Here is a 25505-nt window from a genome sequence, read left to right on the forward strand (position 1 = left end):
TTCAAAAGGTAAAAGGGGTCAGCAAACTTTCCTTCCAAGTGCTCAGACACACAGTAGTTCACTTCAGAGAGAACAGTGCTTTAATTTTGGTGTGTATCCTTGCAGAGAAGTTACTTTCATATACAAGTAGGCAGATGCTGAAAATACATACACCTACCTATATGCGTATATAAATATATAGGTCTATACTATGTTAATATGCAATCTCAAATACATATATGCATTTGTAGGTATTTATTTTTTTCTTCACACACATGTGGTTCCAAATCAGTACATTAGATGTGTCGTCATTTCCCACAGCTTCAAATTAGGTCACAGTATGTGTGGCTGCACCCTAGGTTAAATAACCCGCCTTCTAGTAACACGCATTAAGGATTTCCCTGTATTCTTACAAGCAGCGCTCCAATTATTAAACCTGCATAAACTACAGTTTTCATCTATGTAGGCTTACATGTAAGCTAAATTTTCAAAAGTGTATTTTCTGGGTGCATTTTCACTTGTGATGAGTTTTCACTTGAGTGTCTTTTCACTTGAAAAATTTCTCATGGTGACTGTACCATTTTACGTTTTCACAGCAATGTGTGAGTGTCTGTTTCCCCAGCCCTCAGTTCCTACTCTGACTCTCCATTCTTCTTGTGCTAATGCTCTACTTTCTCCTCACCTCAAATATCATTCAAAGAGACGTTTTCCCTCTGTGTCAAGGCTCAGCGAGGATTCCACATTTGTCACTTTAGCCACATTTGTACTACAAATAGGAGAACACTGCAATATTATTCCTTTTGTAGGTTCAGCAAAATAAAATCTCATTCACACACATATTTCTAAGATTACTTAGGGTATTTCAATCTCTGACAATGGATAAAAACTAGGCTGAGAACATGATCCAGTACCTCTATAAAGAGTTTAACTGTTTAAAAAAATGTTATGTTTTGTGAACACTGAAAGCTCATGGAATAGGAGTAAACATGAGTTGGGAACTGTGAAATAATAAGAAATATATATATTGATGTCTTCCCCTGGTTCCTGACACAGAGCTCCTAAAACCCTTGTAAAAACCTAAGTGGTGAGAGCAGTAGGAGCATCTTTTGTCCCAACAGGTGACTCTGGTGGGCCTCCGGATGACTCCAGGATGGGAGCGGGTTACCAGAAAGACCAAGTCTTGACTAGAAGTTTGGAATTTTGAGCCCCATCCTTCATCCTCCAGAGAGGGAGAGGGGCTGGAGACGGAGTTAATAATTGATCACGCCCACGAGAGAAAGCCTCCGGAAAACCCCAACAGTACAGCGTCTGGGGAGCTTCTGGGTGAACACGTGGAGGTGCTGGGAAAGTAGCATGCCTGGAGAGTGCATGGATCTGTGCCGGTTCCCCATGCCTTGCCCTAGGCATCTCTTCCATTTCGTTGTTTCAGAGTTATATTCTTCTATGATAAACTGGTAATCTTAAAAGTAAAACATATCTCTGAGTTCTTTGAGCTGCTGTAGCAAATTAAATTGAACCCAAGGAGGAGGTTGTGGGAACGTCTGATCTATAGCCTGTCGGTCAGAAGTGCAAGTGACAACTGGGGCTTGGGATTGGCACCTGAAGTTGGGGGGGGGAACTGTCTGGTAGGACTGAACCCTCAACCTGTGAAATCTGATGCTGTCTCCAGGTAAACAGTGTCAGAATTTGGGTGAATTGAGTTGCATTGTAGGACAGCCAGCTGGTCCAGGGTCCTGGGTCCAGGAACCTCAAAGAGGAACAGAGAAGGAAGTGACATGAAATAGCTGTTCTTTAATAATTCTATTATAAGAATTAATAATATTATCTGAGGAAATGTGGAAATCACACAAGCCAGGGAAGGAGAGACAAATGGCCATAAGATGCTTGTACAATAAAAAGAAATGTGAAAATTTGTTTGTGTGCTATAGAATTTTGCTTGTGTGTGTGCATTTTAAAGTATTATAACTTAATATACAATTATAACCCAGTTTCAGCTATCAGTATCGTAAGAAAATAATTTCCCCATACAAAAAAATAAACACTTAAACATTTTAACGGCTACGAAATTATATTGAGGGTGTTTCGTTACTTACTTAACCATCTCAATATTTGGGAAATTTAGTTGTTTTCCATAATATGCGATTATAAACGATGCTGGTATTAACATATATTCATACTAAAACATTCTGTATATTTTTTTATTTTCTTACGCTAGGCGTATAAGAGAGCATGAACTGAGAAAAATTTTAATTGCTCCTAATTTATATTTCCACCAGCACTACATAAAGTTTCTTACGTCAACAGCATTACCATAAGGGATTAGTATTTCTTTAAACAATAATTTTGGAAAGGGAGCCTTGGAATGCAATCACAAAGGTAACCATTGCAGGACAGGAATTCTGAGTTTCCTTCCTATATAGATTTTAAGAACTCTGCCTAAAGCCAAAGAGAAGCCCGATCTTCTTTTCTTTATTTTTTTATTTTTCCCAAGGATTGGCACCTGGGCTAACAACTGTTGCCAATCTTTTTTTTTTCTGCTTTTATCTCCCCAACCCCCCCCCCGTATAGTTGTATATCTTAGTTGCACGTCCTTCTAGTTGTGGGATGTGGGACACCGCCTCAACTCGGCCTGACGAGCAGTGCCATGTCCGCGCCCAGGATCCGAACCCTGGGCCGCCACAGCGGAGTGCACGAACTTAACCATTCGGCCACGGTGCCAGTCCCTGGATCTTCTTTTATTTTATATGAATTTTTTTTTTCTTTTTTACCCCTTTTACAAAAGAAAGATCCAACATCAAGTGATGGAGCCATTGGCCTCCCCAAAGATGTTCACAGATTGCTGCATCCTTTGTCTCTCTTTTCTGGGAGGGGTACATGTGATCAGGCTATGTTAAACAACTTGATCACGAATATCATGTTGAGCTAGCTGATTTGATTACTCCTTCCCTGAGACTTCAGTGCCACAGGGACTACTGGATTTGGAAAAATGACCCGAGACCAAAAGGGGATATTGGGTAGGTTCCAGAACTTTTTAAAAATGTCTACTGCAGCGGAATGAATAAGACAACAGAGAGAAACTTTATTAAGCTGGATTTCAGGGTTTCTCAGCCTAGGCTTCCACTATAGGGATAAGGTCCCTAGCAGAGAAATTTCTCTGTTAATCCTAGATCACTTAGAAGAACTATTACTTACTTTTGGAGTGCCAGAACTGACATGTTGAACTAGGACATTGGAAGTGGGAAGAGTTAACAGTGGATGTCTGTGGAGTGTGCTGAGGAAAGCTTTGTCTTGCCATGTCTCCTTAATGGACACAAGAAGATTCATACATATAAGGGAACTCCATTTTCCTGTGAACATGTCCTCGCCTCATTGAAATACAGGAATTTTCTATAATTCAAAGGATGGAATGTATCATCAAGAAAATTCTGAATGAGAATCAAAGCAAACAATGCTTTATTTTGATAAAAAACAACAATAATAACAAAAACACTGAAGCAGTTATGCAGGTGCCATATCCCTCTGGTGTGCTGGGTTCCCTGCCCTGGTCTGAAGAGGAGAGTCCTCGCTACGACCTCACACAGCATTCCCTTCTGTATGTCTATGACATCTTCCATGTGTTTACTCCTGGAACACAAGGAGAGATCTCCAACTCAGTGACACCATGCCAGTTGATGCACGCGGGCCATCTGGCCACTGAGGGCTCTGACAGTCTTCACTGATGGTCATGACCTCATGATGCATGGCACAGAACAATCTTCTCCACTTTGCCAAGTTTTAACATCCTCCACGATTACAGTGTTTAGACAATGAGTTACATGCTTATACGTTACAGTAGCTGGGAGGGGTTTCCTTCCAACTTCTGGTATTGGAGGAAAAGAAAGGACAACTTTGTGAGTCAGTCAAGCCATAGGAGACACACAAAGGCTGTTCACATTGTAGGAAATAATCAGATCTGTTTTTTTAAAAAAAATCAGTCTGTTGAGTGTTGAAGTCATTCTCTCCAACGTTTTGTCACTTGCAGAAATTCTTGTATGAATTCATTATAGGAGAAACCGAGTTTCTTCTGACTTTCTTATTATAATTAGAAACAGTGAGATGAAGGTGCTTAATAGGATTACTCCAGGGCAAGAGGGGTCCCTCTCTGAAGGGTCCTGTAGATGTGGATTTCCTACATACAATAAGTAGAATGATGGGATTTCATCTTTAGTTTAAGAAGAGGTCTTTTCATTAAACATTGTTCTTGGAAACAAGAGGGCGAGATGTTTGCAGTAGCAGGGATAATGAAACTATTTTGAAATAAGCAGAACTTCAAACTGAGGAAACCTAGGGGATTTTTCCAGTGGCAATGAGGAAAGCGGGAACTGGAGAGACTATGCCACCAGCTTGGGGTAACAGGAACCTCACAGCTCCAACGGTGATCTGTCAGCATGAAGGAGGGTTAAGTGGTCTAATCATCAGAATATGAAGAAAAGGACAAAAAGAAGACACCACAAGTCAACTCAGACCTAGGAAGAGACCCAGAGGCTTCACTTTGGGATCCTCCACGGTTAATAAACCTGTGTTCTTTCATAATTGTGAAAGGAGGCTCGCCTCCCCCAACAGTCACATTCAATTTCCATTATTAAGTTGACAAAATTAAGAATTTTTTTCTTTCTCCTCCAAAGCATACTGACAAATAAATGCTAGATTTGCTGAGGCAGGATTCCTGTTTTGAGATCCACAGAAAAAAGAGCCTGAGAGAATTGTAGCTCTGTGAAAATAATCTTTGAAAATGTCCAGTTAAGCTTATTTTAAGTACTGAGGCAATCAGATTGTAACCTACGGACTCAGAGGTCAGTGTGAGCTGGTCATTGACTTGAAATACATTTACAAAGAACAGTTACACTTGTCCTGAAAACAGTGTTTGTGCTTTCACTTTTTTAGAATCTGAATTTGGAGAAAAACCTGATTGACCAAAATTATAACTTTAAGAACTTCATGAATAGAGAAATTTCTTTCTTTTCACCTTCCTTTCTTCTATTTCATTTTCATTGTGAAATATACAAACACAAAAATGGATACATATTAGACAAGGAGAACTGATCGGTGGTTGCCAGGGGAAAGGGGGGGTAGGGGGAGGGCACAAAGGGTGAAGTGGTGTACCCACAACATGACTAACGATAATGTACAACTGAAATCTCACAAGGTTGTAAACTATCATAATCTTAACAAAAAAAAATGGATACATATAGATGGTTATTAAATAAACAACTGTGTGACATCAACCCAGGTCAAGAAATAGAGTACTACTACCACCAGTAGGTCTCCTGCATGCCCCCTACTGTTGCTAGACTCCTCTTGCCCCCAGGGTATCGAATATCCAAATTAGTATAATAACCCTCCCTTGCCTTTCTTTATACTCTTATCATGTCTATTTCTATGCCAAAATCATAGTCTGATTTTTGCCTGTTTTTTTTCCCTTGTGTAATTAGGGTAACATATATATACTGTTGCATCTGATTTCTTTCATTCAATATTAAGTATTTAAGATTCATACTCAGTGTTGCAAGTTAATCCTATGAATACACCATTTTGTTTATTCCTTCAATTGTTGATGGAGGTCTGGATTGGGTTCACTTTTGGCAGTTACAAATGATGCTTCTGAGACGATTCTTCTGTGTGTATATATATATATATATATATACACACATATATATATCTGGTTACCATTCGCATGGATTTACTTATGGTATTAAGCAGGGATCATAGGGTAACCATATCTTCAGCTTTACTGGGGATATTGTCATTTTTTTCTTCAAAGTCAACAAACCAATTGATAGTCCCACACTGTAATTCCCATATCTTCACATTCTTGCTGACACTTAATACTGTCCAGATTTTAATTTGAGGCTTCTGGCGGGTGTGTGGTGATGACTGTGGTGTAAATTTACTCAGCCTTTTCCTTTCTGTAATTCTGTCCCTGGTCAAGATTTGTGTGTGGGGGACAGGGTAGGAGGGAACCCGGGATTCCTACATCATCCTACGTGAAAATGTTTGTGGGGCACTGATATCATTTATTTCTTTTACTTTACTTGGTATTTCAAGTGCACTGTCCAGTAGTGTGGCCAGGACACAGAGTCATTTCTCAAGGACCCCACGGAGTCTAAATATTAGACTCTAAATATTAGGTCTTCTTGTTTCCTTTGAAATAGCTTCTTTTGTCCATCTGATAAAACAACCTCGAGTACTCTTTTTAAAAACAATAATTAAGATATAATTGACATATTATATTAGTTTCAGGTGTACAACATAGCGATTCAATATCTGTGTATATTGTGAAATGGTCACCACAATAAGTCTAGTTAACATCCATCACTATGCATAATTACATATTTTTTTCTTCTGATGAGAAATTTTAGGATCTATTCAGCCACTTTCAAATACACAATATAGCGTTAACTATAGTTAATATAAATATAAATAGAGTCAACAAGTGCGTTACATCCCCAAGACATTTATTTATAGCTGGAAGTTTGTTATTCAACCCTCTTCATCCCTTTCACCCCCCATCCCGACCCCCCACCTCAATTACTCTTGAGGGAGCATAAAATCCTCATACTGACTAATCGTGGGTACTTCCAAATTATTTGTCGGCTTCCACCCAGATCTTGCATTGAAAATCTCAAAGAGAGAGTTTAGATTTTCTTTCCTTCTCACTGCCTGACCTGACCGAAATGTCATGCATCGCTACTGGCCTATTGCTACATCCAGGAGAGTCACTTGAGGAATAGACAAAACTGGAGGAAAAAACACATGGATAATTTATCACTACATTGTCATCACAAGCATGGAATTCACCAATGATGCCTAGGAAGAAATTGGGATCATTTATGGAATAGTGTAAAGAGAACGTAGGAGACGTCTCAGCTGAAGAGAAAGAAGCTACAAAAAATAATTATGAAAAAGATGGAGCAATAAAATGCATCAGGAGATTCAGGAGCATAAACAGAGTTAAGGGAATAAAATGACCCATATTTTCTTAGTTACTCATTATGGAGAGCAGGATCAATTCCTAAAAGGTCAAGTAATTCTGATTCTGATGTATTTGATGATAATATTTATTACTAATGGTAATTTGTATTTTCAACTATCATCATGTAATGCTGATAATTTGCATATATAATTTATATTTCTATAGTTATTGCTACTCTCCTCTTAGACTAGTGACCATTATTTTGAGCGACAAAAACACAGTGCCTTGAGATTATCTGTCTGTTCATTACATGTGTTAAGTTATTGAATTTTTGTCTTGCATCAATTTTTATTTCAATAATTGATTGTCATTTAGATGATTCGGATGTTTACACATAATTATCAAGTCAAATCTCAGTATTTATTTAGCATTTCTCTCTTCAGTTATGGTTGGAAAATCTGTCCCTAACTTAATATTACAAAAACATATGCAGGTGTATCTCCAGATCGCTTTTACATTTAATTATTCATTCCATTTTGACTATTATAGCTTAGCCTAGAGAATTAAGTAAATGTGTATTACTTCACTCCTACACACTGTTTAAACGCAGCTAACAGACACTGAATAAACCAGCCCATCCCCGGCGGGATCGAGAGTTGCTTGCCCCACATGCTGTCCCCAGGCTGCAGCCGCCTGAGGGGACTCGCCCGGGGCCCCGCCCTCAGAGCTCACACCCGCCGTGCGCTCTCGCCCCGGGGCCGCCCCGCCGACCCTCCCGCGCGGCTCTGCGCGCACAGCCCTGCTCGGCCTCCTGGGCGCAGCGCCGCCTCTGGACCGAGCACGCGCACCAGCGGCCTCCGCGCAGGCTCCGTGCCCGCGCACGCGCCCTCGCGTCGCGCTCCTGGTGGAGAGACCTGCGCTCGGGCCGGGCTCCGGGCGGTTCTCGAGCTGCCGTTCCAACGGGACTTCCGCGCTTCGGCGGCCTTTCGGACGAGCCGCGGCGCCCAGAGATGTTCAGGTTGGAGCGACACTTCCCAGAGGGTAGCGGTCACTCCAGATCTTCGGCTTCCATTCCGTGTTCGCGCGGTTCTCCCTCTTTGCAGGGTGAGTGGAGCTCATTTGTGGATGTGTTAGCACAGGATGCGGGAATCCTGTGAAGCGAGTCAATTCGAGCCCGACGTGAACCAGGAGGGCTGGCGGCGGAAGCGCTCACAGCCTGGAGGCCCGTAGTAGGGACGCCAGTCCTCACGGGACTCTCGGGCCTGAAAGGCAGAGGACGGTGTGTGTCTGTGGGGACAGACGGGCAGCGTGTGGCGGGGTGTGTGTGTGAGAGACGCGAGTGAGCGGTGGGATGCGCCTCCGTGCCGTGGGTGTGGCTGCGAGGCTGTGACAGGTGCGTGGCTGTGCTGGGGTGACGGGGATTTGGTGCATGTCCTTCACCTGTGCAGGTGTGATGGCTGTGGCTCTGTGGCTTCACTGTCTGGTGGCTCTGGGCTCCCTGGCGCTTCTTCCTCTTCTCTCCTCACAGCTGCTTGGCTGCAAGAGGGAAGTAGGACATTGAGCCCTAAAGGGAGATTTCCAGCCAGGGGGCACCGAGGTCAGTTTGGGAAAGCCTGGGGAGTTTTCTACTTGGGAGCTCTGAGGGGCAGCTACTGTCTCAGAGCCTGGGGGTTCCCAGAGCTCCGACCCCAGGAACGTGCTGTAAACCTATTCCCGTACTCCAGGCTCTGTCCTCTTTTCCATCCGTTTATGTGTATGAGCAGGGCGGGTGTGGACCTGGAGAGTGTCGTGTAAGGAAGTCATTCTGTGCCCCAAGAAAAGCCTGGTGCCTCCTGACTTCCTCCTCAGTCCTGCCATCCCCAAAAGAAGAACCATGAAAAGGGAAAATAATTGTTTTACACAAAAAAGTCAACATTGAGGATAGTTTTTTTTTCCATAACATCATTGATTTTAAATTATTGATATAAGAAAAACTTAACAAAACTTTGCAATAATATCTGATTTTAGTTGTCTTCCCAAAAACATTTCCAAATACTGATTGAAATAGAAGAAACTAAGGAATCATTTTATTTCCCCACGTCTTTCTTTGCTGCTTCAGGGCACTGAGAGTCTTACTGATGTTCTCACTTATGAGATGCTTGATCACATCAGCTTCTTTGGGCAGGTTGTGATTCACAAATGTCTCTTTGATTCTGCTGCATTTCGGTGGGAGGGAAATTTCCTCCTCCTCTTTTCTAGAAACTCTTGATTTATGAATTAAAAATGCATTCTCAAGCAAAAGTCCTGACTTTTTTCCCTTTGTTTTGTGAGCATTATCAGAGCAGGGCTGATAAGCACAATTTTAATCTAAGAATAATTGTTTCTTTTATAATACCCAATTAGAGGGCATGCAATGTTCTTCAGTAAAAATATCTAACATATTTATATAGGATTACAACATGTTATTAAGTTTTTATGTAGATTATATTTCTCCAAGATATTCATGCTTAGTAAGTGATCTTCACACTCTTAGTTTTACTGATGAACAACCCAAGGCATTAAAATGTCATGAACTCTAAGAGCAGTTACGTTTAGAAAATCTGAGAACAGAATCTATGTCTTAAGTTTCAACTGGATCCCCAGTTATGAGTGCGTATTTTACACTTGGACCAGTATCATCCTGATTAATAATGCTGTACCTGCCATCATATAGCAGAACCAAGTTAATTAACCTGTTCCGTTAGATTTTTGTGTTTCTAGTTTTGGCTGTCATAAACTAAGTATTGAACATACTTGTACATGCATTTCTTTATCTCAGTATTTTCTTAAGAAATGTCTAGAACTAGAATTTGGGGTAGAATAATCAGATTTTTAGTAAGTGCTTATGATATGCCAGAGCATGCCATCTTAGTATTCGGGGTGATAAAAAGACTCAAATGACATAGTTGACACTTTTACATTCCTTCTGGTAAGTAAAGTAAACCCTGAATAGGAATAGATGCATCGAAGGCCACTAGGGAGATTCAGATAATGTGACTTGGTGTTTTATACGGCAGTGATGTCATTCTGACTGCAGTCACCACTGTCGGGTTGTGATTAAACTCTGATGACCTATGAGAGCACCGTGATGGTAAGGAATTTATGTTGCAAATTTTTACATTACTTTTTAAGTTGAGATAGATTCATGATCATAAAATTCACTGTTTTTTTTTGTTTTGTTTTTTGTTTTTTTGGTGAGGAAGATTGGCCCTGAGCTAACACCTGTTGCCAGTCTTCCTCTTTTTGCTTGAGGAAGAGTGGCCCTGAGCAAACATCTGTGCACATCTTCCTCTATTGTGTATGTGGGGTGCCACCACAGCATGACTTGTTGAGTGGCGTAGGTCCATGCCTGGGATCCAAACGTGTGAACCTGGGCCAACAAAGCAAAGTGTGCTGAACTTGACCACTATGCTACTGGGCCAGCCCCAAAATTCACCTTGTAAAAATGTACTCAAAAGAAAACGTTTTACTATATTCACAAGGTTGTAAAAATCAGTACCACTATCTAATTCCAAAACATTTTATCACCTTAGTAAGAAACCCTGGCCTTGTTAGCTGTCACTTCCTATCCCTCGTCCTCCCATACTCTGGAGACCACTAACACGTCGTCTGTCTCCATGGATTTGCTGAGTCTTGAAATTCAGTCTACATGGAATCATGCAGTGTGTGTCCTTTTATGTCTAGCTCCTTTCACCTAGCAAGAGTTTTTCAAAGTTCGTCCATGTGGTAGATAAGCACATTATTCTTTTACTTTACTTTGGAAAGTATACATGGCATTGCATTTGCCATTTTAACCACTTTTCAGTGTACAGTTCTGTGACAGTAAGTGCATTCACATTGTTGTGTGACCATCAGCACTGTCCACTTCCAGGACTTTTTCATCTTCGACTGAAACTCTGTCCCATTAAACACTAACTCCCCATTCCCCTCTCCGCCCAGTCCTGGCAACCACCGTTCTCCTTTCTGTCTCTATGAATTTGACTTCTCTAGGACCCTCATAGTAGAGCAATCGTGCAAAATTTATGCTTTCATGACTAGCTCATTTTACTTAGCACAGTGTCCTCAAGGTCATCCACGAGGAGTCGGTATCAAAATAGCCTTCAGTTTTATGTCCGTGTAATATTCCCTTATATCCATAAACGACATTTTCCTCACCCATCTGTGGACATTTGGGTTGCTCCCACTTTTTGGCTGTTAGAAATGTGAACATTTGTGTACCAGTTTTTGTGTGAATGCATACTTCCATTCTCTTGGGTATATAGCTAAGGGCAGAAGTGCTGGGTCACACGGTAACTCCTACATTACATTTTTTATTCTGATGATGGTGGTTGCTGAGTGAGACTGATGGGATAAGATAATTGAGCAGCTTTCTGGAGGACGTGACTCACAGGGTGGGAAAGGGTTCCGTACAGAAAACTTGCAGAAGGATGTAACCCCGAGACCAGCAACAGTACATATTAGCTATACTCAGGGACTTGACCATCTGTCTAGACAGTCATCCAACAATGAGCATGCCTAGAAACCTGAGAGGAGATTGTGTCACTGGTAACTGAAAGAAACAAAAAACATTTAGTAAAACAACCCAAATTTAGTACATTTCTCCAAGACCTACTAAAAAGAATGAACTTTCCACATTTTAGAAAACAGCTTCCACTTAACACACAACAAATTTTCACATGCATAGATATTTTAAGAAATGGCCATTGAATCAGCAAGTTAATACATACTTAAACAAAACCCCCATCAGGAACAAAAGATAAGCACTGTTAATATTTGAATGTACAACTTTCTAGCTTGTTTTCTGTCTATTGAAGTCTGATGATTTTTCAGTCATTTGATATTGAGATACACATATGTTCTTCAAATGGTATCATATTGTACCTAGTTTTATAACCTGATTTTTCTACTGACAGTATTTCTGGAATGTTTTCCATGTTCACGATATTTTTCCTGACTTCACGTTTATTACATGAATATGTCGTAATGTCTTTAATCGCAGTCAGTTTTTCTGGAATTGGAATACTGAATACTTCCTGACCAGTTCTATGTCTTTTCTAACCTCTTCAACCTCACGGGACCCCAAGGCCATGAGGTAAGGTGTGGTTGGATGGCGTGGCTCCTTTTCAGTCCTGGAAGGTGTGAATGGAGGGACGAGGACCTGTTCAGGGCAGGGCTGAGCAGCCTAGTCTCAGGTGCAGAGCAGCTTCCCCAAAGTGGAGGACAGGCCAGAAAACTGTCTGCTGAAGTGTTTGGGTTTCCTGGGGGTTAGGGGAAGAGTTTGGGGTTATCTACAATCCTTCTAATCTTTTCATATTGTGTTTGTACAGTTAGTGGTATTATGCAAAATGGAATGGAGGAGCCAAATGTTACTTCCTTTCATGGTAACCCTAAATTATGCTTGCTCTCATGGTCTCTTTTTCCTTTCCCAGCTCTGGATTCTCTTTGTTCTTTCCCAGTAGAGGAATCCCAAGGAGGACTGATCAGTTTTGGTAGGTGCAAAACCATGGTATGTGTAAGTTAGTGTTTCCTTCTCGTTGAAATAGTGAGACGTAAACGTTTTCATTAATTGTTCTAAGAACCCCATTTGATTATGTGCTTCCCAGTTCCTCCCATTCCAGTGAACTGAACAATGGTTCCAAATAACCTAGTCCTCCTTATGTGGCCCAGTCTTTTCCAGCCAGTGTTTATGTATTCACTGACCAGATTATTCTCTCCTATGTGCTCAACTTAGTAATATTAAGAGCTATAATGGAGGAATGAAGAAATTAAGTCCTGTCAAGAAATTATTTGAGCTTCCCGTGTCAGAACTGTAGCTGGAGGAGAGATGGAGATCCCATTTGGCCAAGCAGGGAAAGACTCTGACATTCTCACAGACGTGAGTTTTCTAGATACATGTGATAAAGCCCAGCAATGAACGGTCTCTGGAGGCTGAGATCCAATGCTCTGTGAGGTTTTTGGAATTGAATAGCAATATGATTTAGGACTTGAAATTATATGGATCATGGTCCTTTGTAAGGGATTCCTGAATGATAAGTATGACTATTTTATTGCTAACTAGGATGCAATGAATTTGAATGAATTTGACACAACTCTGGATCATGCTACATTAGTATCCTCTAACTCATGAACCACAGAAGTACTCAGTCAGGGATTGCTAGTGGCCATAAAAGAGAATAAAATCATAAGTCTTAAATTAACAAAGAGCAAGAACTGAAAAGACCTTAGATAAGTTGTCCAACTTAATGTATAGCATCGTAATATCTAAACATGATTAATTCTATTATAACCATAAATTAGAGTGCTATGCAGCAATTCAAAATATTTGTCAAAATAACGAAACTACATATGATAGAATTTAACAAAGACTCTGAGTATTTAAGATATTCTTTTGCTTTTTTTTAGTGCTGTTTTTCTATCTGTTATGACAAACTCTAAGTTTCAATTGGAGAATTTTATGCTTTTACATTTAATGTAATTATTGACAGTTAGATTTAGGTCATCCATTTTACTATATGTTTTCTTTTTTTCCATTTGGCTTTTGTTCCCCTTTCTCTTTTTTGCTTCTTTGGGGTTAATAATATTTATTTTAAATTCCATTTTAACTTGCTTTTTCTATGTGTGCCTATTTTTAGTGGTCACTGTCTATATTTACATATATATATATATATATATATATATATGTACCTGTATATACAGTTATTTTATTGGGTCCTATTGGCTTTCAACCTTGTATACATTTCAGGTGTCTATCATTAGACTTCAGTTTCTCTTTAGACTGCATTGTGTTCATCACCAATAATTCAGTTTTTATCCGTCACCATACATATGTGGCTTTACCATTTCATCCTCCCTCATCCCTTTTTCCTCTGGTAACCACTAATCTATTCTCATCTATGTGTTTGCTTATATTCCACATAGGAGTGAAATCATACAGTATTTCTTTCTCCGTCTGACTTGTTTTGCTCAAGATCCATCCATCTTGTCTCACATGGGATGAGTTTGTCTGTTTTTATGGGTGAGTACTATTCCATTGTATATATATACAACACTTTCTTATCCATTTGTCCCTTGATGGGCACCTAGGTTGCTTCCACATCTTGCCTATTGTGAATAATGCTGTGGTGAGCATACGGGTGCATATATCTTTTTGAATTATTGATTTCATGTTCTTTTGATGAATACCCAGTAGTGGGATGGCTGGATCATACAGTATTTCTGTTTTTAAGTTTTTGAGAAATTTCCATACTGTTTTCCACAGTGGCTGCACTGGTTTGCATTCCCACCACCAGTTTATGAGCATTCCCTTTACTCCACATCCTCTCCAACATGTGCTATTTTTTGTCTTGGTAATTATAGCCATTTGACTGGTGTGAGGTGATACCTCATTGTCATTTTGATTTGCATTTCCCTGATGATTAGTGATGTCAAACATCTTTTTATGTGCCTGTGGGCCTTCTGGATATATTCTTTGAAAAATGTCTGTTCATATCCTCTGTCCATTTTTTTGATTGGATTATTCTTTTTTTTGTTATTGAGTTGTATGAGTTCTTTATATATTTTGGAAAGTAACGCCTTGTGAGATGTATGATTTGCAAATATTTTCTTCCCATTGGTAGGCTGTCTTTTCATTTTGATGATGGTTTCCTTTGCCTTGCGGAAGCTCTTTAGTCTGATGTAGTCCCATTTCTTTATTTTGTCTTTTGATTCCCTTTCCTGTGGAGACATGGTATTCAGAAAGATACTACTAAGACCTACACCAAATCTGTACTGCCTATATGTTCTTCTAAGAGTTTTATGGTTTCAGGTCTTACATCCAAGTCTTTAATCCATTTAGAGTTAATTTTTGTGTATCATGTGAGACAGTGGTCTACGTTCATTCTTTTGCATGTGGCTCTCCAATTTTCTCAACACTGTTAATTGAAGAGACTGTCCTTTCTTCATTGTGTGTTCTTGGCTTCTTTGTTGAAGATTTGCTGTCCCTTGATGTGTGGTTTTACTTCTAGGCTTTCAGTTCTGTTCCAAGGATCTGTATATCTGGGTTTTTTATGCCAGTACCATGCTGTTTTGATTACTACAGCTTTGTACTATATTTTGAGTTCAGGGAGCATGATACATCCAAGTGTATTTTTCCCCCCTCAGGATTGCTTTGGCTATTCAGTCTTATTTGTTTTTACATATAAATTTTAAGATTCTTTTTTATCTTTTCATGAAGAATATCATTGGTATTCCATTCAGGTTTGCATTAAGTTTGTAGATTGAGCTGTAGATCAATCTGTAGATTGATTTAGGTAATATGGACATTTTAACTGTGTTTATTCTTCCAATACATGAACATGGAAGATCTTTCCATTTCTTTGTCTTCTTTGATTTCTTTCATTAATGTCATAGTTATTGGTGTATATGGCATTCACCTCCTTGGTTAAATTTATTCCAGGTATTTTATTCTTTTTTGTTGCAATTGTAAATAGGATTATAGTCTTGACTTCTCTTTCTGCTGGTCCATTATTAGTGTATAGGAATGCAACTGATTTTGTGTGTGTGAGTAAGACTGGCCTTGAGATAACATCTTTTGCCTATCTTACTCTTTTATTTTCTCCCCAAAGCCCCAGTACATAGTTTATATCCTAGTTGTAAATCATTCTAGTTCTTCTCTTTGGGATGCCACCATGGCATGGCCTGATGAGCGGTGTATAGTTCCAAACTGGCAAACCACAGGCCACTGTAGTGGAGTGAAATGCAAATAATTTTTGAATGTTGATTTTGTACCCTGCAGCTTTACTGTATTTGTTGATTATTTCTAATAGTTTTTTGTTGGATTCTTTACAGTTTTCTGTATATAGAATCATGTCAACCGCAAATAGTGATAGTTTTAATTCTTCCTTTCCTTTTTGGATACCTATTATTTCTTTTTCTTGCCTTACTGCTTTGGCTAAAATTTCCAGTACTATGTTGAAGAAGAGTGGCAAGAGTGGGCACCCTTGTCTTGTTCCTGTTCTCAGAGGAATGGCTTTCACTTTTGGACTATTGCGTATGATGTTGGTGGTGGGTTGGTGATATATGGCCTTTGTAATGGTGAGGTACTTTCCTTCTATACCCATTTTATTGAGAGTTTTTATCAAAAATGGATGTTGGAAATTGTCAGATGTTTTCTCTCCATCTATTGAGATGATCATGTGATTTTCAGTCTTCATTTTGTTAATGTGATACATCACATTGATGGATTTGCTAATGTTGAACCATTTCTGCACCCCTAGAGTAAATCCCACCTGATCGTGGTGTATGATCCTTTTAATGTATTGTTGTATTCAATTTCCTAATATTTTGTTGAGTACTTTTGCGTCTATGTTCATCACTGATATTGGCCTGTAATTTTGCTTTTTTGTGTTGTCCTTGTCTGGTTTTCATATCAGGATAATGTTTGCCTCAGAAAATGAATTCAGAAGTGTCCTGTCCTCCCAATTTTTCAGAATAGTTTGAGAAGCATAGGAATTACATCTTCTTTGAATGTTTGGTAGAATTCACCAGAGAAGCTGTATGGTCCTGGACTTTTTCTTTGGGAGGCTTTTGATAACAGTTTCAATCTCTGCTTGTGATTGGTGTATTCAGATTCTCTATTTCTTCATGATTCCGTTTTGAGGGGTCATATGGTTCTAAGAATTTATCCATTTCTTCTAGGCTATTCAGTTTGTTGACATATAGTGTTTCATAGTATCTTCTGTAATCCAATGTGTTTCTGCAGTGTCCACTGTAGTTACTCCTCTTTAATTTCTGATTGTATTTATTCGAGTCTTCTCTCTTTTTTTCTGAATCTGGCTGAGATATTGTCAATTTTGTTTATCTCCTCAGAGAACCGCTTCTTAGTTTCATTGATCCTTTCTATTGTTTTTCTACTTCCTGTTTCATTTATTTCTGCTCTGATTTCATTATTTCCTTCCTTCTCCTGACGTTGGGCTTTGTTTGTTCTTTTTCTAGGTCTTCCAGGTATAGTGAGGCTGGTCTATCTGAGACCCCACTGGCTTTCTGTTGGCTCCCATAGGCATGGGTGCTGCTGCCCCATCATGACCGGTGATGCTTGTCCTGGGTTGTCTGAAGGTGCTGGTTGCACTGCTGCCAGGGGTGCTGGGTTCACAGGTGTCACTTTCCCTGCCAGGGACCTGGAGAACTATATGTATCTCCTGCTGCTGCTGAGCTGGTGTTGGGGGGGGGGTGCCACCAGTGGGGGCTGGGTCATCAGTTCTGCTGTGTTTCCTGAAGGCTCTGGTCACACATTCCACATGCCAGTGTTGGGGCAAAGGGGCTATTTGTTATGCCCCAACTCCATTTGCTCACAGTTGTGTGGGCCAGGCCACCTCCACTGTGCCAGCAGTCACACAGGCCAGGGTGCCACCATCCATGCTCCACTGGCAGTCATGTGAGCTGGGCTGTCCTCACCACTTGTGCAAGCCACTGTGTGAGGATCCACAACCTGGATTGCTGCTGCTCAGGGAGGGTGGTGGGGGCTTCTCCCCTAGCACTGCTTACTGGGGGTTGAGTCCACCCACCTTCAGATGTATAGATGCATGGATCTCTTAGGCATCCTCTAGTGCTGTATAGGAAATCCTCTCTTGGTCAGTGCATGTCCATTTGGCTGTAACTGAGAGGGGAGAGACAAGGGGGAAAATTCCACCATGATGCTGATGTCACTCATGTTGTCTCACTTTTTTTGAACTTTACAAAAAACCAATTTAAAAAAAATTATTGTGGTCTAAATAGTTTATAATATTGTGAAATTTCAGTTGTACATCAATATTTATCAAACACCATATCAATGTGCCACTGCACCCCTTGTACCGACTCTCCTGCCGCCACAGTAACCACTAAATTGTTCTCTTTGTTCATAAGTTTGTTTATATTCTACATATGAGTAAAATCATATGGTCTTTTCTCTCTCTGTGTGGCTTATTTCTCTCAACATGATGCCCTCAAGTTCCATCCATGTGGTTGTGAATGAGACAATTATGTCCTTTTTATGGTGGAGTAGTATTCCATAGTATATATATACCACGTCATCTTTATCCAATCATCAGTCATTGGGCACTGGGGTTGCTTCCACATCTTGGCTATTGTGAATAATGCTGCAGTGAACATAGGGGTGCATACGTCTCTTTGTATTGTTGATTTCAAGATCTTTGGATAAATACCCAGTAGCGGGATAGCTTGGTCATATGGTAATTACATTTTTAATTTTTTGAGAAATCTCCATTCTGTTTTCCAAAGTGGCTGCACCAGTTTGCCTTCCAACCTGCGGTAGATGAGGGTTCCCTTTTCTCCACAACCACTCCAACATTTGTTATTTTTTTGTCTTGGTGATTGTAACTGTTCTAACAGGCGTAAGATGATATCTAACTGTAACTTTGATTTGTATCTCCCTGATGATTGGTGATGTTTAGCACCTTGTCATCTGCCTATTGACCATCTGTATATCTTCCTTGGAAAAATGCCTGTTCATATCCTCTGCCCACTTATTGATTGGGTCATTTATTCTTTCATAGTTCAGTTGTGTGAGCTCTTTATATATTATGGAGATTAATCCCTTAACATATATATGATTTGCGAATATTTTCTCTCAGTTCCTGGGTTGTTTTTTCATTTTGATCTTGGTTTCTTTTGCCTTCCAGAAGCTCTTTAGTCTGATGAAGTCGTGGCCACTTGTTTATTGTTTCTTTTGTTTCCCTTGTCTGAGTGGACACTATGTTTGTAAAGATCCTTTTAAGGCTGATGGCAAAGAGTGTACTGCCTATATTTTCTTCCAGAAGTTTTATAATTTCTGGTCGTACATTCAAGTCTTAGATCCATTTTGGGTCTATTTTTGTCTATGGAGAATGATAATGGTCTACTTTCATTATTTTAGATGTGGTTCCTTAGTTTTCTCAGCACCACTTATTGAAGAGGCTTTCCTTACTCCATTCTATGTTCTTGGTTCCTTTATTTTTTATTTATTTATTTGTTTTTGAGGAAAATTAGCCCTGAGCTAAAGTCTGCTGTCAATTCTCCTCTTTTTGCTGAGGAAGAATGGCCCTGAGCTAACATCTGTGCCTATCCTCCTCTACTTTATATGTGGGATGCCTACCACAGCATGGCATGCCAAGCGGTGCCATGTGCACACCCAGGATCCAAACTGGCCAACCCTGGGCCACCAAAGAGGAATGAGCAAAGTTAACCACGGTGCTAGCAGGCCAGCCCCTCTTGCTTCCTTTATTGAGGATTAGCTGTCCATATATGTGTGGTTTTTTTCAGGGCTTTCAGTTCTGTTCCATTTACCTGTGTGCCTGTTTTTGTTCTGGTACCATGCTGTTATGATTACTATAGCTTTGTAATATGTTTTGAAATCAGGGATTGCGATGCCATCAGTTTTCTTCCTGTTTCTCAGGACTGCTTTGGCTATTCTGGGTCTTTTGTTGCCCCATACAATTTTTAAGATTCTTTGTTCTATTTCTGTGAAGATTTTCATTGGGATTTTGATTGGGATTGCATTGAATCTGTGGATTGCTTTAGGTAGTATGGCCATTTTAGCTATGTTTATCCTTCCAATCCAAGTTCATGGAATATGTTTCCATTTCTTTATGTCATCATCAATTTCTTCCAGTAATGTCTTATAGTTTTCATTGTATAGGTCTTTTACCTCCTTGATTAAATTTATTCCTAGATATTTTATTCTTTTTGTTGCAATTGTAAATGGGATTGTATTCTTCAATTCTCTGTTAGTTCATTATTAGAGTATAGAAATGCAACTGATCTTTGTAAGTTTGTATTGTACCCTGCAACTTTGCCGTAATTTTTTATTATTTCTAATAGACTTGCATCTCTTCTCTATTCTTTTTTTTTAATTTTTATTCAGTTAATGATAGGTTACAATCTTGTGCAATTTCAGTTATACATTATCGTTTGTCACTCGTTTTGTAGGTGCACCCCTTGACCATTTGTGCCCAACCCCCCCCCCATCTTTCCCCTGGTAGCCACTAATCTGTTCTCTTGTCTACATTTTTAAATTCCTCGTATGGGTGGAGTCATAGAGAGATTGTCCTTCTATAACTGGCTTATTTCACTTAACATAATTCCCTCAAGTTCCATCCATGTTGTTGCAAATGGGACGATTTTGTTCTTTTTTATAGCTGAGTAATATTCCATTGTATATATACACACCACATCTTCTTATCCAATCATCTGTTGATGGGCACTTAGGTTGCTTCCAAGTCTTGGCTATTGTAAATAGGCTGCAATAAACATTGGGGTGCATAGGACTTTTGGAATTACTGACTTCAAGCTCTTTGGGTAGATACCCAGTAGTGGGATAGCTGGGGGTTATGGTAGTTCTATTTTTAATTTTTTGAGGAATCTCCATACTGTTTTCCATAGTGGCTGCACCAGTTTGCATTCCCACCAGCAGTGTATGAGGGTTCCTTTTTCTCCACAGCCTCTCCAACATTTGTTACTATCAGTTTTAGATATTTTTGTCATTCTAATAGGTGTAAGGTGATATCTTAGTGTAGTTTTGATTTGCATTTCTCTGATGATCAGCGATGATGAACATCTTTCATGTGCCTATTGGCCATCCATATATCTTCTTTGGAGAAATGTCTGTTCATGTCTTCAGCCCATTTTTTGACCAGGTTGTTTGATTTTTTGTTGTTGAGTTGTGTGAGTTCTTTATATATTATGGATATTAAGCCTTTGTCAGATATATGACTTGCAAATATTTTTTCCCAGTTATTGGGTTGTTTTTTTGTTTCAATCCTGTTTTCATTTGCCTTGAAGAAGCTCTTTAGTCTGATGAAGTCCCATTTGTTTAATCTTTCTATTGTTTCCCTTCTCTGAGAAGACATGGTGTCTGAAAAGATCCTTTTAATACTGATATCAAAGAGTGTATTGCCTACGTTTTCTTCTAGAAGTCTTATGGTTTCAGGTCTCACCTTTAGGTCTTTCATCCATTTTGAGTTTATTTTTGTGAATGGTGAGAAAGAATGGTCAATTTTCATTCTTTTACATATGGCTTTCCAGTTTTCCCAGCACCATTTGTTGAAAAGACTTTCCTTTCTCCATTGTATGCCCTCAGCTCCTTTGTCGAAGATCAGCTGCCCATAGATGTGTGGTTTTATTTCTGAGCTTTCAATTCTGCTCCATTGATCTGTGCACCTGGTTTTGTACCAGTACCATGCTGTTTTGATTACTGTAGCTCTGGAGTATGTTTTGAAGTCAGGGATTGTGATGCCTCCCGTTTTCCTCTTTTTTCTCAGGATTGCTTTAGCAATTTGGGGTCTTTTGTTGCCCCATATGAATTTTAGGATTCTTTGTTCTAATTCTGTAAAGGATGTCATTGGGATTCTGATTTGGATATCATTGAATCTATAAATTGCTTTAGGCAGAACAGACATTTTAACTATGTTTATTCTTCCAATCCATGTACATGGAATGTCTTTCCGTCTCCTTATGTCATCATCCAATTCTCTCAGAAAGGCCTTTTAATTTTCATTGTATAGGTCTTTCACTTCCTTAGTTAAATTCACCACGACGTATTGTATTCTTTTTGTAGCGATTGTGAATGGTATTGTGTTCTTGGGTTCTTTTTCCTGTTAGTTTGTTATTAGAATATAGAAATGCTACTGATTTATGCAAATTACTGTTATATGCTGAAACTTTGCTGTAGTTATTGATTACTTCTGAGAGTTTTCCAATGGATTCTTTGGGGTTTTCTATATATAAGATCGTGTCATCTGCAACAAGCGAGAGTTTCAATTCTTCCCTCCCTATTTGGATTCCTCTTATTCCTTTTGCTTGCCTGATTGCTCTGGCCAGGACCTCCAGTACTATGTTAAATAAGAGTGGTAATAGAGGGCATCCTTGTCTCGTTCCTGATTTGAGGGGGATGGCACTCAGTTTTTGCCCATTGAGTATGATGTTGGCTATGGGTTTGTCATATATGGCCTCTATTATGTTGAGGTCGTTCCCTTCTATGCCCATTTTGTTCAGAGTTTTTATCATGAACGACTGTTGAATCTTGTCAGATGCTTTCTGTGTATCTATTGAGATGATCGTGTGGTGTTTATTCCTCAGTTTGTAGATGTGGTGTATCACGTTGGTTGATTTGCGGATGTTGAACCATCCCTGTGTCCCTGGTATGAATCCCAGTTGATCCTGATGTATGATCCTTTTGATGAACTGCAGAATTCTGGTTGCCAAAGTTTTGTTTAGAATTTTTGCATCGATGTTCATCAGCAATATTGGCCTGTAGTTCTCTTTTTCTGTGGTGTCCTTGTCAGGCTTTGGTATCAGCGTGATGTTGGCCTCGTAGAATGTCTTAGGAAGTGTTCCATCCTCCATAATTTTTTGGAATAGCTTGAAAAGGATAGGTATTAAATCCTCTCTGAAAGTTTGGTGGAATTCCCCAGGAAAGCCATCTGGTCCTGGGGTTTTATTCTTTGGGATGTTTTTGATTGCTGTTTCAATCTCTTTCCTTGTGATTGGTCTGTTCAAATTGTCTGCCTCTTCTTGAGTGAGCTTTGGGAGATTGCAGGAGTCCAAGAATTCATCCATTTCCTCTAGGTTATCCATTCTGTTGGCATATAATTTTTCATAGTCGTCTCTTATAATCTGTTGTATTTCTTTGGAGTCTATTGTTATTTCTCCTCTTTAATTTTTGATTTTGTTTATTTGAGCTTTCTCCCTTTTTTCTTTGTAAGTCTGGCTAGGGGTTTGTCAATTTTATTTATCTTCTCAGAGAACCATCTCTTTGTTTCATTGATCCTTTCTACTGCCTTTTTCGTTTCAATAGCATTTGTTTCTGCTCTGATTTTTATTATTTCTCTCCTTCTGCTGACTTTGGGCTGTGTTTGTTCTTCCTCTAATTCGATTAGGTGTAATTTAAAATTTCTTATTTGGGATTTTTCTTGTCTGTTAAGATGTGTCTGTATTGAGATGAATTTTCCTCTTAATACAGCTTTTGCTGTATCCCCTATGAGTTGGCATGGTATGTTATCATTTCCATTTGTCTCCAGGTATTTTTTGATTTCTTGTTTAATTTCTTCAATGATCCATTGCTTGTTCAGTAGCATATTGTTTAGTCTCCACATCCTTGTGCCTTTCTCAGGTTTTTTCTTGTAATAAATTTCTAGCCTTCTAACATTATGATTGGAGAAGATGCTTGTCATTATTTCAATTTTTTAAAATTTGTAGAGGCTTGCCTTGTTTCCCCACGTATGATCTATCCTTGAGAATGTTCCACACGCACTTGAGAAGAATGCGTATTCTGCTGTTTTTGCATGAAGTGTTCTGTATATGTCTATTAAGTCCAATTGTTTTAGTTTTTCATTAAGCTCCACTATTTCCCTGTTGATTTTCTGTCTGGATGATCTGTCCATTGATGTGAGTGGGGTGTTGAGGTCCCCTACTATTATTGTTTTTTTTTTAACATCTTCCTTTAGGTCTGTTAATAGTTGCTTTATGAACTTTGGTGCTCCTGTGTTGGATGGGTAGATATTTATAAGCATTATTTCTTCTTGATGAAGTGTCCCTTTGATCATTATATATTGCCCTTCTGTGTCTCTCTTTACCTGCCTTATTTTGAAATCCGTTTTGTCTGATATAAGTACTGCAACACCTGCTTTCTTTTGCTTGCTATTAGCTTGAAGTATTGTCTTCCATCCCTTCACTCTGAGCTTGTGTTTGTCCTTGGGTCTGAGGTGTGTTTCCTGGAGGCAACAAATTGTTGGATCTTGTTCTTCAATCCACTTTGCCACTCAGTGTCTTTTTATTGGAGAGTTCAATCCGTTTACATTGAGGGTGATTATTGATGCACATGGACTTAATGCTGTCATATCTGGTTTCCCTGCATTACCTTTGTTTCTGGTCCTGTGTGTTTTAGCCTACCCATTGACTTCTGCAATTTCTTATGCTGGGTTTCTTAGATTTTTCCTTATTTATATTTCGTGGCTCTGTTCTGTTTTTTAGTTTAGTGGCTACCCTCAAATTTGTATTTAGAGTCTCATGTATAATATAGTCTATTCTCTGGTGGTCTCTTACTTACTTGGCCTAGACTGATTTAGTCCCTTTCCTCTTCCCCTCCTATATTATTATTTTCATCTCTTATTCCAACTTGTGTTATGAGTTTGTAGTCAGAGTGATAAGATCGTCTTTACTTTGGTGGTTTCCTTACCTTTATCCTAATGCTATAGTTGAATATTTGCTATCGTATTCTGGTTCTAGCTATCTGTCTCCCTACTCTGTGGCTTGTGACCTCTTTCTCACTTTTTTTTCTTTTTTCAGGTATGAGAGCCTTCTTAAGGATTTTTTGTAGTGGAGGACTTTTGGTTACAAATTCCCTTAACTTTTGTTAGGAAAAGATTTAATTTCTCCCTCACATCTGAAAGATATTTTTGCTGGATAGAGCATTCTTGGCTGAAGATTTTTATCTTTTAAAGTTTTGAATATGTCACTCCATGCTCTCCTACCTTGTAAGTTTTCTGTACAGAAATCCGCTGTAAGTCGGGTAGGAGTTCTTTTGTAGGTTATTTTCTTTTGTCTTGCTGCCCTGAGTATTCTTTCTTTGTCTTTCATTTTTGCCATTTTTATTACTATATGCCTTGCAGTAGGTCTTTCTACATTGACAAATCTAGGAGATCTGAAAACTTCCTCCACACACATTTCTCCCTCAATCCCTAGATTTGGGAAGTTCTCTTCTATAATTTCATTAAGCACACTTTCTGCTCCATTTTCCTTTTCCATGCCCTCAGGAATTCCGATGATTCTTAAATTCATTCTCCTCATTGAATCTGATATCTCTCTGATATTTTCCTCATTCTTTTTAATCCTTAGTTCTCTTTCTTCCTCTGTCTGGAGCCATTCAGCCTATCTATCTTCGATTATGCTAATTTTCTCCTCTATGGTGTCTACATGGGCATTCAGGGAATCCGTATTCTGATTTGTCTGATCCATCGTATTTTTCATCTCTAGTATTTCTGATTGATTCTTCTTTATAGTTTCAATCTCTTTTGTGAAGTAACTCCAGAAGTCATTGACTTGTTTCTCTTTCTTTCCCTCTACCTCGTTGAGCTTTTTGATGATAGCTACTCTGAGCTCATTTTCACTTAGTTTACCTATTTCCAAGTCCTCAGGACTTAATTCTGTGTTTTTATTGTTTTCCTTCTGTTCTGGAGCTTTTATAAATTGCTGGATGTTAGAGGAGCAGTTTTTGCACATGATGGTAGTATTCGTTTGCAGTTACCGCCTGTCACCACTAGATGGGGGTTGAGAGCCACACATTCTAAGCTCTCCGCCTTCAAGCAAGATGGCGGCAACCAGTGCAGGTTGGGGAGCAGGGGCCCTTATTCTCACGCACCGATCTGGATTCTGACCAGCTCTCGTTCTCTCGTCTCCCGGTGCCCTGGCTTGATGGGGTCCCCATGCACAGAAGCTTTCCCCTGTCAGTGGGTTTCCACTGTACCAGCGGCGGGAGTCCTGGACGATCCCCGGTTGTGCAGCCCCTTCCCCACTCCTTCCCTCACCCACAGCAGCGATCCCAGTC

At 39.5% G+C, this 25505-nt stretch overlaps 1 long non-coding RNA gene across 12 annotated transcripts in view; it reads left to right on the forward strand.

Annotated features, from left to right (window-relative positions):
• Window positions 1-7805: 7805 nt before the first annotated feature.
• Window positions 7806-25505, forward strand: part of LOC138921495 (uncharacterized) — a 40840-nt gene continuing 23140 nt past the window's right edge. For 8 of the 12 annotated variants that reach the window (XR_011434120.1, XR_011434124.1, XR_011434119.1 and 5 more), the window contains exons 1-3: window positions 8042-10040; window positions 11949-12438; window positions 13868-13964. This is a non-coding gene — a long non-coding RNA (uncharacterized lncRNA). The other 4 variants (XR_011434128.1, XR_011434122.1, XR_011434127.1 and 1 more) reach the window with 4 other exon arrangements.

This window comes from Equus caballus, chromosome 30 (genome assembly GCF_041296265.1).
Source record: "Equus caballus isolate H_3958 breed thoroughbred chromosome 30, TB-T2T, whole genome shotgun sequence".
NCBI lineage: Eukaryota > Metazoa > Chordata > Mammalia > Perissodactyla > Equidae > Equus > Equus caballus.